The sequence below is a fragment of the Schistocerca serialis genome, chromosome 1 (genome assembly GCF_023864345.2).
Source record: "Schistocerca serialis cubense isolate TAMUIC-IGC-003099 chromosome 1, iqSchSeri2.2, whole genome shotgun sequence".
Classification (NCBI taxonomy): domain Eukaryota; kingdom Metazoa; phylum Arthropoda; class Insecta; order Orthoptera; family Acrididae; genus Schistocerca; species Schistocerca serialis.
In genome coordinates this window covers 913,366,883-913,382,542 of record NC_064638.1, presented here as the reverse complement: position 1 = coordinate 913,382,542, position 15,660 = coordinate 913,366,883, and the positions used below count along the sequence as shown (strand labels likewise).

Below are 15,660 nucleotides of genomic sequence, written 5' to 3'. Positions count from 1 at the left end.
TCTTTGCCACATCGAGTGCTTTGGGTCGCGCGAAGTCGGGGAAAAAGGATTCGCAGCGTTCCTTAACGGTATTGGTTCGCCATGTGGTCTTGCTAGTACATTCAGCGCACGTGTAACGGCCGATACAAACACAGGCGAGCGTTGCCCCGCGCGCTCAACACAGGCACGTGGCCGCACTGTAACACTGCCGAAGGCATACTGCCCACGGGTGCACCATTCTCCAGCTTTAGGAGACGAAATTTTAGGCACAGAAACGTGCCTTGGACCGCGGCCTTATGCCTAGAAAACAAAAATAACTGAAATAAGTTTTTCCTAGTATGTAGAAAAGGGTCACTTATTTTAGGGAAGTCAATATTTGGTGGTCTTTCATTTTCTAGTTAAATTTATACAACTGCGTCTTCATCTTTACTCTGTAAATCAGTGTAAACTGCGAGACAGAGAATACTTTTTACTGCGCCATTAGTTAACGTCGTAGCTGTTCCATTCGCGAATGGGGGCTAGCTAGAATGACTGCCTCTATGTCTTTGTGTGAATCTAAACTCATCTGCACGACCTCTACGGGACAGGTACATAAATGCCTGGACATTCGTGGATTCTGAACTGAAAGATGGGGCATAGTGTTTTCTAAGAACGTTCTTTAGAGACGTATGGCGTCTTGCTTAGAGTTCTGTCAGTTAAATTGTTCAAACATTTCTATTACAATATTTCCCTGTTCAAATACAGTAAGCCTGTGGTCATTAACGCCAACCATCATTTTTCTGTTGAATCTAGTGCCAAACCAGATAACCATTCTTGACTCGGCTTTTCTTAGCCATATTAGGACGGCTGTGTTTACATCAGGGTAACTCAACAAGACTACTGAGTCTTGTACACTGAATATTTTTCTTACTTTTATATTCTACATAAAGTTCTTATCAATATTAGCTTTGTTGGCAACAGAAGAGAAGTGTCACGATCAAATGCCATTGTCAAAGTTAAGTGCTTCATTTCTAAGATCTTCGTCGCAAGCGACAGAGGCGAAACAAAGGTCGCTACGTTTGCATCTATAAATACATCATTCTTTAAAACGAGGCATTTAGTTGCACACAAAAACTGATACTCATTGGACAAAAAACGTTACGTTAAGTCCAGTTCCGGGTTCTATCAGCCTCTCTGCTGGCAAAGCTCGTCGAAGTGCTTCTCTGCTGTTTAAATTCGTGTGTCAGGCAATTTACGCTCGTTTCCCACCAGGTTTCGCAAATGTCGAAAATATCGTGGAGTAGTCCGTCGCATTATCCTTTGACAGCAGTTGAGATGTGGTAAGACGCTGGACGGTGATCAAATCCCCATCCGCCCACCACAATTAATGCTTTCCGTGACTGCCCTCAAAACCGCTTGGGGCAAATGCCAGGATCGCTCCTTTGGAAAGGATAGGACTGATTTCCTCAGCCATCCTTCACTATCCGAGTTTGCGTTCCGTCTCCAATGACCTCGTTGTCGACGGAATGTTAAACCCTATTATTTCTGCCAGCACCGTTCCTGAGATGTCATCCGCAACAGCAAAGTCACTAATCACTGAAATGTCTTACTTATGTGCTGTGATTTCCTTTTCGATACCTTACGTTGAACATGAAAAAGAGAAGATATGTTTTAGGTCCATACCAACATTTAGTTCGTTTCATTTCCTACTGTACGAATTATGCTTGTCAGTGCTTCAAGAGCGTCAATGAATCTCCCTTTAAGTGTACAGACAGTTTCTTATCTGCCAGCCCATCGCATTGGAAGTGTTGTACTCGTATATAGCGTTTCTGGAAGGATTCACAGAACACGTTTTTAAATTTTACCACCGTAGAATGCTATGGCCGAAAAATATATAAAGTTTTAAATATTTCGAAATACTGGGCTGTCTGTTGAAGAGATTCTTAGTTTCTACAGTGCCTTTAAGGACCAAATTTAATTTCGGATTTGATCTTTTTTGCACATTGTTGTAAACGCAAGTCGTGACAGATGCTCTGCCATAGCCTAGACCGAAACGCTTGCTCATTTTAGTCAGTTTCTATCTACATATTCATTTAATTGGTGTTGGTATCTTAGTGAAAATTAATCTTTTTACCTGAGAAAAGGAGGTAAATGAATCGCATGTTTTTGCGTCAGAACGATTATCAACACAGCATTTCATTATTTTAACATAGCGAAAAAGTTTCTTAACTCATCATATTAGTTTTTCATTCAAGTTTTAATTATTTCCTGATTCTTCCTCCGAGGACTGTTATCTTCGAGAGAACTGCCGATTGCCGCAGTGGTCCCAGCTTTTGCTATTAAAAAAAAAATGGCTCTGAGCACTATGAGACTTAACATCTGAGGTCGTCAGTCCCCTAGAACTTAGAAATACTTAAACCTAGCTAACCTAAGGACATCACAAACATGCATGCCCGAGGCAGGATTCGAACCTGCGACCGTAGCGGCAGCGCGGTTCCAGACTGAAGCGCCTAGAACCGTTCGGCCACAATGGCCGGCAGCTTTTGCAATGCCGCTGCTTATTATAGCCGGACCACTTCCTTTGTTGTACGGTGATTATTTTCCGCACAACGTGTGGCGACACGATGAAGTTCTCAACAATACAGTGGCCCCTGCAGCGACCGTCGCCGTTGCTTAGCATCAGTCTGAGACGAGCCGATTGGTGAGCAACATGGCTATTTCCGTCCGCAGTCAGCAAAATCTTCAGAAAACCGTAAAATGCAGTAAAACTGAGGAGGAACATCATTCGGAAGGTAAGATATCAGCAGCCATGTGACTTATGTCCATCTGTGGCAGCCAAAAGACTGGAGTCGAATCCGTGGACGGATAATACCAATTTTCACAGCCATGTATACTCTATGAATATGCGGAGCTTAGAAACTGCACTTATATTCGGGGTAATTCTATTTTGCAAACCAGGCATCAAGAATATTTATCAAGGTTTGTCTGAGACAGTTTGTGCTGGAGAAGCGTGAATTTTTTTAAATCTTATAATTAAAGAAAAATAAAAATACCAAAAAATTATATAGTCTCCTACGAAGTTCCCTAGCTAAATGATCTCTGCACTCGTTCATACATACATTGTTCGCCGAGTTTAATGTATCACCATTGTGTCTTGAAGCATATTTTGCAGGCACATATAAGAAGTAGTATATATTTAAAAGATTTTCTAAAGAATATTAACGAATTTGAAACATTAAGCTGTAGTTTTGTTACATACATATTTTGCGAGTTGAATAATACGTATTTCATAAACAGAATGAAATGTGATTTAAAATTGTTTGTTTGTGTACAATTAAATAAGATGAATCAGCTTTCAGGTTTATGCCAGTCCTGTTCGTATCCTCAGTTTACAATACTGGACATCTAAATTTTTTTGGCTTCTCGTCTCCCTAGTACTGAAACGGTAGAGTTCGCTGAAATTCAAGTTATTAAAACACTGAGGCGACAAAAGTCATGCGGTAGCGATATGCATATATACAAGTGTTGGCACTATCGCGTACATGGGGTATAAAAGGGCAGTTCATTGGTGGCATTGTCATTTGTACTCGGGTGATTCATGCCAAAAGGTTTCCAACGTGATTATGGCCACACGAATGGAACTAACAATTTAAGTGTGGAATGGTAGTTGGAGCTAGACGGATGGAGCATTCCATTTCAGAAATCGATAAGGAATCCAATGTTCCGAAATCTACAGTGTCAAGAATGCCGAGAATACCAAATTTCAGGTATTACTTCTCACCACTGCAGGCTTTCCGATAAAATGAAATGAATGAAATGAGGTGGGTGGCCCTCAACTATGTACCCTCCGACTCAACGTTGCAATATTACAAGTTTTGGCTGGTTTCGCTGTCTAGGCGCTTTACAGGCCAAATACTGCTGAGTCTACAGTATACGGCAAGAATACACACATGCATCGAATGGTGGAAGGTTTCTATCACTCGGCAATTGCGAATTTTTAAATCAACATAGTAATTTATAAATGAAATATTGCAATTAATTAAAATCTGCAGGTACTGTCTTAACGACTTCGAATGATGCGTACAATAGTAGGAGTACTTTTGAGAATGCGGTATATTTCTGCAAAACACTTATTGGTGTCAATGGTCCAGCAATTAAAGAAATATAAGTTGTATAACAGGGAAACAATAGATTCCTACTGCACGTAATTAGTTACGAACAACAACATAGCTCGCGAGATATTCACTTCTAAAGGCACACTACGTCTTCACTGTAGAAGCTACAGAAATCTCACAAGTGCACAAGTCGGCACTCCGAAGTATTTCTATCTGCCGCGACCACGCGCAAACCGCTCCACATTCCAAGTCTTTCCCGCAAACGTGCGTCGCGCCTTCACGTCCAGCACCCTCTCCGTGTCCTGTGCGACTGTCCCTCGCGCCATACTCTTCCAAACTACCACGCGTCTTCTCCAGAAACGATGCTCTTCCCCCAGCCTCCATATATCTCTCTTAGTAACGAGCGCTGTGGTTGTCTCCAAGCCAAACGTGCACTCACAAACATAAAACACTTTCGAAATACTAGATTTACATTTAAATAACTTGAAATTAAATAAACATTCCTACGGCTGGACCGTAAACACGCTCTAACACACGTTATTAGACACATAAGCAAATTAAATAAACATATATCAAAGGAATAGAACAAAAGTCAGTAGCCTAATATCTCTGTGCTTTCTAAAACACAGTAAATATTCAACCACTTTCTTCATGAACAGTATATATCGGATATAAACAAAGATAAAGACGAATAAAAATATTTATAAGCATGCTGCTACCGTTTTTTCGTGCAACTGTGGAGTACTTATGGTCTGACTCGATCGATAGTAATCAGCCATTTTGACCATCAATAGCTTATGTATTATTCAAGTTACATGACTGTAATTGATACCAATTTAGGTTCACACTAATAATTTTCTAAAGACACGGCGATCGACAAAATCGGGTGAAGCGTTTATAATTTGTAAATTCATTGCTGGGTGTTACTTGTATAGTTTACCGTGAGATACTAAACTTTAAACTAATAAAGATATTGAAAATCTGAATACACCATCAGAATCGTCGTGCAAATAATAGTAATGTGCATGTTTCTTTTTGATGTATCGTGATTCATCTGGCTACTATTAATTTCTTTACGAACTGTGAAATGTTTGCCATTCACAAGGTCCGCCATCTTTGGCCCTCCAGACGGACAGAGTCACCAAGGAATTCCCAGCCACGTTCTCGATGGACTACGCGCTGGGGTTGCCCCTCTCGTCCGGCTAAACGTTCCGCACCACGTGTTTGCTGCCGGGCCCCGGCTTGCCGAGCCGCCCGTGCGGTCACTGCTTCCTCCGAACTTATTTTTTCAGGGCGCGACGACTCGCCCGTTACCTCACACCACGGACAATGCAATGGCCGACGGCCTTCGCTTAACGACTGAGAGAAGCGGCGTAGCGTAGAGTTGTCATTCTAACACACCAGCAACACTGCGTGAGACAGTGGCAGAAATCAATGCGGGACACACGACGAACGTACCCTTTAGAACAGAGCGGCGAAATTTAGCATTAATAGGCTAAGGAAGCAGACGACGTACACGAGTACCTCTGCTAAAAGCACGACGTCGACTGTAGCGCCTCTCCTGGGCTCGTGACAATATCGGTTGGACCCTGGACTACAGGAAAACCGTGGCCTAGTCAGATGAGTCCCGAATTCTCTGTAAGAGCCGATGATAGGATTCGAATGTAGCTGAGATCGCACGAATCCAAGGATTCAAAGTTTCCAACGAGGCGCTGTGAAAGCTAGGGGTGGCTCCTTAATGGTGTGGAGTTTTACATGGAATGGACCGAGTCCTCTGGACTAATTGAACCGATCACTGACTGGAAATGTTTATGTTCGAGTATCTGGAGACCGTTTGCAGCCACTAGTGGACTTCATGTTTCCAAGCAACAATGAAATTTTTATGCATGACAATGCGTCATGTACTCGGGCCACCATTTTTCGCGATTTATTTATCGTATGGCAACAACAGCAAACATTGACAAGTACATAAACTTTAATTTTATATGTATCTCTAGTTAAGTATTTACATATACTTTAGTTTTACTTTTTTGCACTAATTTTATAAACATTTTTAAATTTTGAAAATTACTAACTTAATATTACTGACTACTTTATTTGATATAATTGTAAGTTAAAAAAGGCAGATACATTTAACCATAGTTCAATATCTAATGGTTGAAGCCAACTAACAGCAGAGGGAGTAGCATATGGTCCAGGATACTTCCTCTGAGGAAAGTCTCTAACAATATGTTGAACAGTTTGTTCTTGGGCCCCACAGTCACAGGATTCCCCACTTGTGCATCACTGCGTTGCACCTGGCGTGGCCAGTTCTTATTCTGTTCAGCTTTGTCCACTCACTTCTCTGCAGATGAAATCCTGGTATATTTATACGGATTTGGTGTCTGTTCTTTCGGACATGTCCAAAAGAACAGACACCACTGATGACCTGCAGCCGTCTAGAACGAAATTAGAATTATATTAATACCGTCAGCTGCGCACGGGCGTTGATATAGATCAACGGGGACAGGTGAAGATGTGTGGCCCGACCGGGATTCGAACCCGGGATCGCCTGCTTACATGGCAGGCGCTCTATCCATCTGAGCCACCGAGGACACAGATGATAGTGCGACTGCAGGGACTATCTCGCGTACGCCTCCCGCGAGACTCACATTCTCACCTTGTATATCCACACACTACATTCGTAGTCCGAAAGAACAGACACCATATCCATATAAATATATAGTTCTGGCGATATCGGCCATGACCTTCTTCTTCTGTGCGGATGCACACATATTCCCCGAACTCTTACGGGACTTGGAAGAATGTCTTCCACGAGTAATGAGTGTGTTGGGGTGGGACACAACGAATGTAGTGTGCGGACATACAAGGTGAGAAAGTGAGTCTCACGGGAGGCGTGTGCGAGATAGTTCCTGCAGTCACACTATCATCTGTGCCCTCGGTGGCTCAGATGGATAGAGCGCCTGCCATGTAAGCAGGCGATCCCGGGTTCGAATCCCGGTCGGGACACACATTTTCACCTCTCCCCGTTGATCTATATCAACCTCCGTGCGCAGCTGACGGTATTAATATAATTCTAATTTCGAAATCCTGGTAGGCGGCAGTTGGGTCTTTGACACCTTGATGTGCTATTGTTGTAGCATTCCACCTCTTGCGCCACTCTTCTTTAATGTCGAAATTCTTATCGTTCATTCCATTACGCCACAGTGGATTGCGAGATTTTAAACCGTCTGGGGGAGGGTTTTTTAAGACTGTATGAATTGGGAGGTCTTGTGGGTAGTCGGGGTGGTGTAGTTTCCTACATTGTCGATTGATTGCTTCTTGGCGTCGTAATTCAGGTTGTGGGATATTGCCGATGGTGTGCAACCAAGGGATAGGGGTGGATTTTAATGTGTCCATAATAATCATCATTGACTCGTTCAGGTGTACGTCCAGCTTCCTCGTGTGGACACTATGTTGCCACACTGGAGTACAGTATTTGGCAACTGGGTACATGATCGTTAGTACTGTGGTACGTAGAGTCGATGCGTCGGCACCCCATGTTGTGCCAGCTAGTTTCTTTACGACGTTGTTTCAGGTCTTTAGTTTTTGGCTTGTTCTTGTTTTTTCCAAATGTTTTTTATACGTCAGAGACCGATCTAGTGTGTCACCAAGGTATTTAGGCTGGAACCTAACCTTTTGTTGCCTGAAGCTCAAATTTAACTGCTGGTTTGCAATTCTGTTGTTTAGATGGAATGGGCAGACTTCTGTCTTTGCTGCATTTGGATGGAGTTTCCATGCTTTGTAGTAGTCTATGTGTTGAGAGTTTCCGGCCGGGGTGGCCGAGCGGCTCTAGGCGCTAAAGTCTGGAACCGCGCGACCGCTACGGTCACAGGTTCGAATCCTGCCTCGTTCATGGATGTGTGTGATGTCCTTAGGTTAGTTAGGTTTAAGTATTTCTAAGTTCTAGGGGACTGATGACCTCAGAAGTTAAGTCCCATAGTGCTCAGAGCCATTTCAACCATTTTGTTGAGAGTTTCTACGTCTCTAGATAATATACCTTCTGCTTCCTGAAGTGTGCTGGTTTGTACGGCTATGGCAAGGTCGTCGGCATAGCAAAACTTTGCGCTAGCAGTGTTTGGCATGTGACTGGTGTACAGATTGAAGAGTAGGGGTGCTAGGATGGACCCTTGGGGGGGAGCCCATTTTTCAAGGTAAATGACTTGCTATTTTTTTGTCCAACGCTAGCCTCGAAGTAGCGGTTGGTTAAAATATTTCCCACAAGTGTTGTCAGTTTCTTACTTGAGACATGCTTTTTTAACTTTGGCAGGACTCCATCTAGCCACACAGTGTCATATGCTGCTGTCAGATGAACAAAGGCCACTGATGTCTTTAGTTTCTTTTGGAATCCAGCCTCAATGTAGGATGTCAAGGCTCCGCTTGCTTCTGATCCCAGCCTAATATGTTGGGGTTATGTTGTTTATTATTCCTTGTATTCTGTTATGGATGAGTCGTTCCAGTTTAAAGCATACTCTCAGCAGTGCAATTGGTTGGCAATTTCAGATTTGAAGATTGCTAATGAGTGTGCGATCTTGAACTGTTGAGGCACCCTTCCGGTCTTGAGTATATCATTGTAGAACTTCTTCAGCCAAGGTCTTCCATGTTTCCCTATGTGTTTTACAAAATCAAAGAATATGCCACCCAGTCCTGCGGCTTTTCTCATTTTCATTGCTTTGGCCTCATTTATATCTACTTGTGATGTTATCATGGAGGTGCCTATTGACTTCATTCAGTTCGTTCTTTACTTTTTTTTTTTTTCATGGTTGTGTCTACAGAGACCTTCTCAGCTCTTGATTTTATGCGTAATGCCAGTTCTGATGGTGTTATCTTCGGTTGCTGATTGCAGACTTTGTTTGCAGTACCAAGTTTTCTTAATAATCCCCATGCCTTTCTTCTTGAATGGGTGGAATTTAAACTAGACGTCAGGTCCATCCATTTCTGCTTTCTTGCTTCATTTAGCTGTTCTAGTTTTATTTTACCAGTATCAGGGTTTTCAGTTTCTTGGCATTCTGCACACAAGTTTTCTATGGTATCGTCCCAGCAAGGGATGTATTGTTTCCTGGGCCCTCGAAGTATATTACATTTGGACGCACCAATTATGACTTCCACGAGCCTTTTGTAGTTTTCTGCTTTTGGGGCTACCCAATATAGGTTTCTGTCGACTTCTCGTGTACACTGGTCCCAGTTAGCTTTCTTGAAATTCCATCTTGGCTTGTTAATGGAATTTATTATGAGTATCTACCGCCCAGTTTTGATTATTGTTGGGCGGTGTCGGCTTCTTGGGGAGACCTTTAGAACTTTCATTGTATGACTCAAGGGGAGAGGAAATAAGGGTCAGGATTAGTGTCAATGTTCCACCTACCGGAGCAGAAGGTTTTCGGTTCTTTGGCATCATAGCTGAGATAGAGTTTTTCTCCTTCTGCCCATTCCACTAACTTTTCTCCATTTATGTCATTGTCTGTATAACCCCAGGTTGTGTGGTGGCTGTTGAAATCACCTAGATATATGCATGGCTGAGGTACAGATAGCAAGACTGGACGTTCGGTGGTTTGTAGACTGAGACAACAGTTAAGCCATTCAACTCCAGGGTTATCACTTCTGTGTCACTGACCACCTGGCAGCACACTCCGTTAATATCAGAAACGCTGTCTTTGGCGTACATGATAGAGCCATGTGTAGATGATGGCAAGTATCATATCATTCTGTAACATGTAAACTTTCTCTTTGCTATATTGTCTTCGCTTAGATGGGATTCCTGGAGGGCTATGATATCAGTGCCATGGTCTGTGGACAGTTTGCTCAAGTAGTCACATTTGTCTTTTGTCAGTCCATATACATTGATTTGTAAATTACTAATACTTTGTCCAAAATTCTTCGTACTCTTTGTCTGGCTCTGAGAAGAGCCTTTGTTGCAGTTTTGAGTAGCCATGAGAGATTGATCTAGTATGGCTGCCGGTAGTGTAGACTTTTCGCCGTCCAGCCTTAGCAGTCCGTTGCCCGGGGTACACCGCCTTGGAGATTGTCTACACGTCGCACCCCTTTTTTTTCACGATTGTTTTGAAGGACATTTTGAACAACTCGAGTAAACGATTTGGTCACCCAGCTCGCCCGACATGAATCCAATCGGACATTTATGGAGAATAATCCAGAGGTAAGTTCGTGAACAAAATCTTGCTCTGGCAAGGCTTCCGCAATTATGGGCCGCTATAACGTCAGCATAGCTCTGCAGGGTACTTCTAGCGAGTTGTTCAGTCCATGCCAAGTCGAATCGCTGCGCTACGCTGGGCAAAAGGCGGTGTGACACGACATTAGCTGGTACCCCATGACTTTTGACACCGCAGTGTATGTTGATTATTCTACTACTAACGATGAAAATCGTATTATATTGTAAACAATTGCGCATTTCCTTTTTTACCCTTTAACCTTGGTGGGCGCGGATCAGTGGCCCGGTTGGCTCAGCCTAGTAACGCGCTTCGTGACGAGGCGTTTCTCCTGCGCTGTGAAAGACGTCTGGCACTGACACATTGTGACAACGATGCGAATGTGACCCTCTCACCAGTGGCACACGTCCACCAAACAGATCTAATGTTTTTGCCGCAGTTTCAGTGAGTACAGTGCATGTCTTGATATATCATTGCGAAAAAATCTTCTATCTGACACATGGTCTTAGGATACATGCAGAAGGTTATTATTAACTAGATAAAGATAATCTTCCTGACTGTTATAAGCAACTGATACTAACTGTTGCTTATTAAAACTGCCATACCTGGAAGGATATCAGATGAAGAAACTTTATTTGTCGTGCGTATACAATATAGTGAGCAGAATGCATGATTAAGTTTGTAGGTGATTTGAGGTATAAAGGGACAAGATTTAGTACGAAGAGCTGACACTAATGGTGCCAAGAATGGTTCTAATACAACTGCAATCTCACTTAAGTGGATGGCAGCGGGTTCTGCGAAACATTTTCAGACTGTGTCTTTACTATTCCACTCTCCAACAGCTCTTGGGAACAATGAATAGTTAAATCTTCCTGCAAGAGTTGTGAAGTCTCTTATTTTATCAGCATGATCATTTCTCGCCGGCCGGGGTGGCCGAGCGGCTCTAGGCCCTACAGTCTGGAACCACGGGACCGCTACGGTCGCAGGTTCGAATCCTGCCTCGGGCGTGGATGTGTGGGATGTACTTAGGTTGGTTAGGTTTAAGTAGTTCTAAGTTCTGGGGGACTAATGACCTTAAAAGTTTAGTCCCATAGTGCACATAGCCATTTGAACCATCATCATTTCTCCCTATTATTTTCATTCTCGGAGGAGGAAACTGGTGATTTAAATATCGTGAAAAGATCTCGCCGCAACGAAAAACACCTTTGTTTTAATGGTTTCCCCCACACTCGCTTATCATATGCATGGCACTCTCTCCCCTGTTTCGCTGCCCTTCATTGGACTTTTTCGATGTCCTCTGTTAATCCTATATGGTAAGGATCCCATACTGTACAGCAATAACGCCAGATGTCACATCTGTTTCGCTCGATGACACTCCGTTGATTACTACGTACTGTTATCTTTCTGGCAGCCTATCACGAACCCAGTCGCACAACTCCAGTGATACTCCATAGGTACGTAATTCGATTAGAATTCTCTTGTGAGGAACGGCGTCAAAAGCATTCCGGAAATTTATAAATATGAAATCAGTTTGAGATCCCCTGTCGATAGCATTCATTACTTCGTGCTGTGTGTCAATAGGCCATTTTCTTCAAGGTAATTCATAATATTGGAATGAAGTATATGATCCACAATACCACAGCAAATCGACCTCAGTGATATGGATCTGTAATTCATTGGATTAATCCTACTTTCTTTGACGATTATTGGTGTGATCTGGGCAACTTCCCAGTGTTTTGGCTCCGATCTTTCACCGAATGAGCATTTGTATATGATTGCTGAGAATGGAGCTATTGTATGAGCATGCTGTGACAGGAATCTAACTGCTATACAGTCTGGACCGTACGCCTTGGCTTTACTACGTGGTTTGATTCTTCATTTGTGTAGCCATAGTGTCCATAGTTGCTTTATAGCTTTCCCACAACCCCCGTCCCCCTACTCATAGTTTCATTTCACTTCTCGCTCCTCACCTTCTCCTCTAACTCACACTCCATCACACTGCTATATACTTATCTCCACTCATCATGGTGTCCCCCTCCAATAAAAAAATTCTCCCCATCGCTGTTCCTTCTCTACTCTTACACAGTACATAAATACACAGAAACAGAATTAAATAGAATTGCACACATACAATAATCTAATTTTTAAAAAGATGTTGTAGGCCAAAGACAAAGTAGTGGAAATGGTTATGTTGGCAACATTAAAAAACGCAAACAGCAACACGCAGTATAAAAACAAACGGCATACAGTGGTGCGCATAAAAGTGTGTTGTGAGAAATGCATAGTATTGCAGAACATCTAAAAATTAAACCAAAATTGTCAGTGTGTAACACAGAAAAACAACGATGAGCTAGCAGACGTCATTTCCCGATGTAAGCGAGAAATCAGCCGGAAAATCACCGTAAGTGCAAATCAACCTATTCTTAACGAACTGTTTTTAGATCTAAAAACAAATCAAAATGTAAATAACTTAATTACAGACCACTGATGATGCTTTACCTCAATAGAGCGAAACGCTTCTGGTGAAAAACTCACGCATGTTTGTAGTTGCAACGACGGTTCAAACTCTCATGAATCATACGCGATTTGAGCCGCTTCGCTTCACCGAGTCTGTCTATTTGAAAGTTACTCATGTTGGCAGCTGTTATTGATTCTGAAATATTTGCCTCGTGTTCCTTGGCGAAGGAATTTCGGAAAACTAAGTTTAATAATCCCGCTTTAATGATGCTGTCATCGGTAATATTACGATAGGCATCGCGCAGTGAAGGTATTCATTGTATCTTGCCGCTGGTGTACTTTACATTCGACCACAATCTCCTTGGATTTTCTGTCAGATTTCTAGACTGAGTTTCTTTGTGGTAGGTATTAAAAGCTTCTCTCACTGAAGTCCATGCTAAGTTTCGAGCTTCATTTCCTCGAATTTAAGCCACATCAGGTCTACACTTACATATATAGTTGAGAAGCAGTGGAGACTGTCTCTTAGCAAGGCATGAAGAGATTTTTTATCTGCTTTTATAAATAGATATATTTTGCATTTACTTTTGGTGGATTTAGATGTTGCTACAACGACCTTGTGGTCACGAATCCCAGTATTTATCATGTTGCTCCCTGTTTGCTGAGGATTATTTGTTATTAAGAAGTTAGGTACGTAATGGAAGGACAGATTGGACATGGTGAATTGTGATTTTAACGCACTGGGGAGTATATCCGAACGTGTGTGGTGATAGATTAATTTCGTAAACGGCTGCAAAATATAGCTATGCATATGTTCAACAGGACGGGCAATACGGCTGTAGCAATACGTCCCCTCATCGGCACCCCTAAGCGTACCCTCGCATTTTCCTTGTTGTTCTATCGATAGCGATGTTGTTTGATTACACTACACTACACCAACCCGCGTTGGTGATGTCTTTCCAAGCATTACGTCCCTGGGTGCGGTATTCATTATCACACACAGTGGCAGACGCCTGTCCTTCATAACACTTGTTTGAGAGAATCTTGGCAGGATGCAGCAACTTCCAGAAACGCTGATTCAAAGACTTTGTCAGATAATTTCCTAGGACTGAGGAGAATCGAGACATATAGCTGGTGTGAGTGTAGGCGTTCCATAATTTTTTCGGGCACTGTACAGATGTAAAAGATAACTGCACTGTTTTTCTGAAATGCGTATGTGTTGCAGTGTAATGTGTGTGTAGTGTGTGTCCTATCGTGAGGGATGTATAGATCCAGCACATCGATTTTTATGTGGAAAATTATGTGTGTTATAGATACTGAGATTCATCCCAGAACTACAGCCGTCAAGAGGAGACATTACCTGTACATCGATAGGTGTTAGACTGCAGCAGCAATCGTAATATTTAAGTATAGTTACACTGGTAAATATGTTCCTGGCTCCCAATATTCTTGTGAGTCTTGTATGTATTTGATGATCTGTAGACAACTTTTGTGGGGTTTAACTGTCAGTGCAATATAGCGATCTGTACAAAATAATTTTGGTGCTGAAAGTCTCGTCTGCAGAAATCCATGGTGGATGGTGCTCCCACACCGCCAGCAGCAGCAGTTTGACGGATAAATTCAGTGACGAATGGGCTGTCCCATTAGGATCGTTAGATACAATGGAACATCTCTCCGCACTCGGCCCGCACTGCGGCTATGCGTCATTGCGCCAGCAACGATGCCTTGGTGAACACATATTTCGGCAGGAATTTCTTAGATGTCAAGTATGAAATGGATGCCACCGCCCCATGCTTACTGGACCCAAACGGACACCTGTGCATCGCTAGGAAGTTGAAAGCTGCTTTGCCACTTCGCGAGGCCTGCCGATGTACCCGGACTCTGGTGTCGGTGTCGGGCGGCTGGATGTTTTTTTTTTATTAGCGATCTTTTGTTTAAACTATATTCCATCGATTTCACCGACCAATAGTCTGCTGCGAATTAAGAAAAACTACCCCATACATGTGAAGAATATCGACTTCATTAATTTGCATAAATTTTTTATATCAGTGTGGTGTTAGCAGTACCATATTTAAGGGGAGGATGTGCGTGAGTGTGTGACATGGATCAGAACAGCAGATTAAGTGCAGAACACTATGTTAATTTGCATAATTTTTATGTAAAACGCAGTACAATAGTTCAAGGGGGTGGGTGACAAAGAAGAATGCGACAGAAATGACGTTCAAAAGAATGTGAAATTCGAAAAGTGGACCAGAAAATGGTGGGACATAACTAATTACTTAATTTGGTATCAAAGGCGGTACAATAGTTTAAGAAAATGGGGGTGACATGGAAAACCACTTAACAGAACAATAGGTAAAGTGCAGACAAAGGCCCAAACATTAGGTTGAGAACCCAGAGTAAAGTGCTGAACATTAGGTTATGCAACATGTTTTCCCCATGTAATTGCTTGTTACAAGACCCACATATTTCCAAACAGCAGAGAATGATAAGCAAGAGAAATCCAACACCACAAACTGAATTTTTTATAAATAAACAATATACCCTCCTATTATGAGATCCTTCCTCTCCACCAATTTCCATATATTCCATACACTGCCTTGAATCCTCTAAATTGTTTAAATAAACAATATTCCACACAATGTCTAAATTGTTTAAACAATATTCCATACACTACAATCGAATTCCCTCCAAATGATCGATCAACTGAGTCTTTTTCCCATCAGTTTGTAGGAGGGAGGGTGGGAGGGGATGGGGGTTTACCAGAGGGGAAGCGGTTAATTAATTGATCAGTTTAATTATGTAGTCAGTCAAATTGATAAAGTGAGAGGGGATATTCCAATAACTCAGATCTGAAAGTGTACTGTAGCTGCGAGGGGGAGGGGGCAGGGGTCCAATAGCTTAAGTGCCTGTCAATCAAAAGGAAGGATCCT

The 15,660-nt window shown here is 42.4% G+C and overlaps 1 non-coding gene across 1 annotated transcript; it reads left to right on the top strand.

Annotated features, from left to right (window-relative positions):
• The first annotated feature begins 7,007 nt into the window (after positions 1-7,007).
• On the top strand, positions 7,008-7,082 carry Trnat-ugu (transfer RNA threonine (anticodon UGU)). The gene has a single exon. It is a non-coding gene; the product is annotated as a tRNA-Thr (tRNA).
• The last annotated feature ends 8,578 nt before the right edge of the window (positions 7,083-15,660 follow it).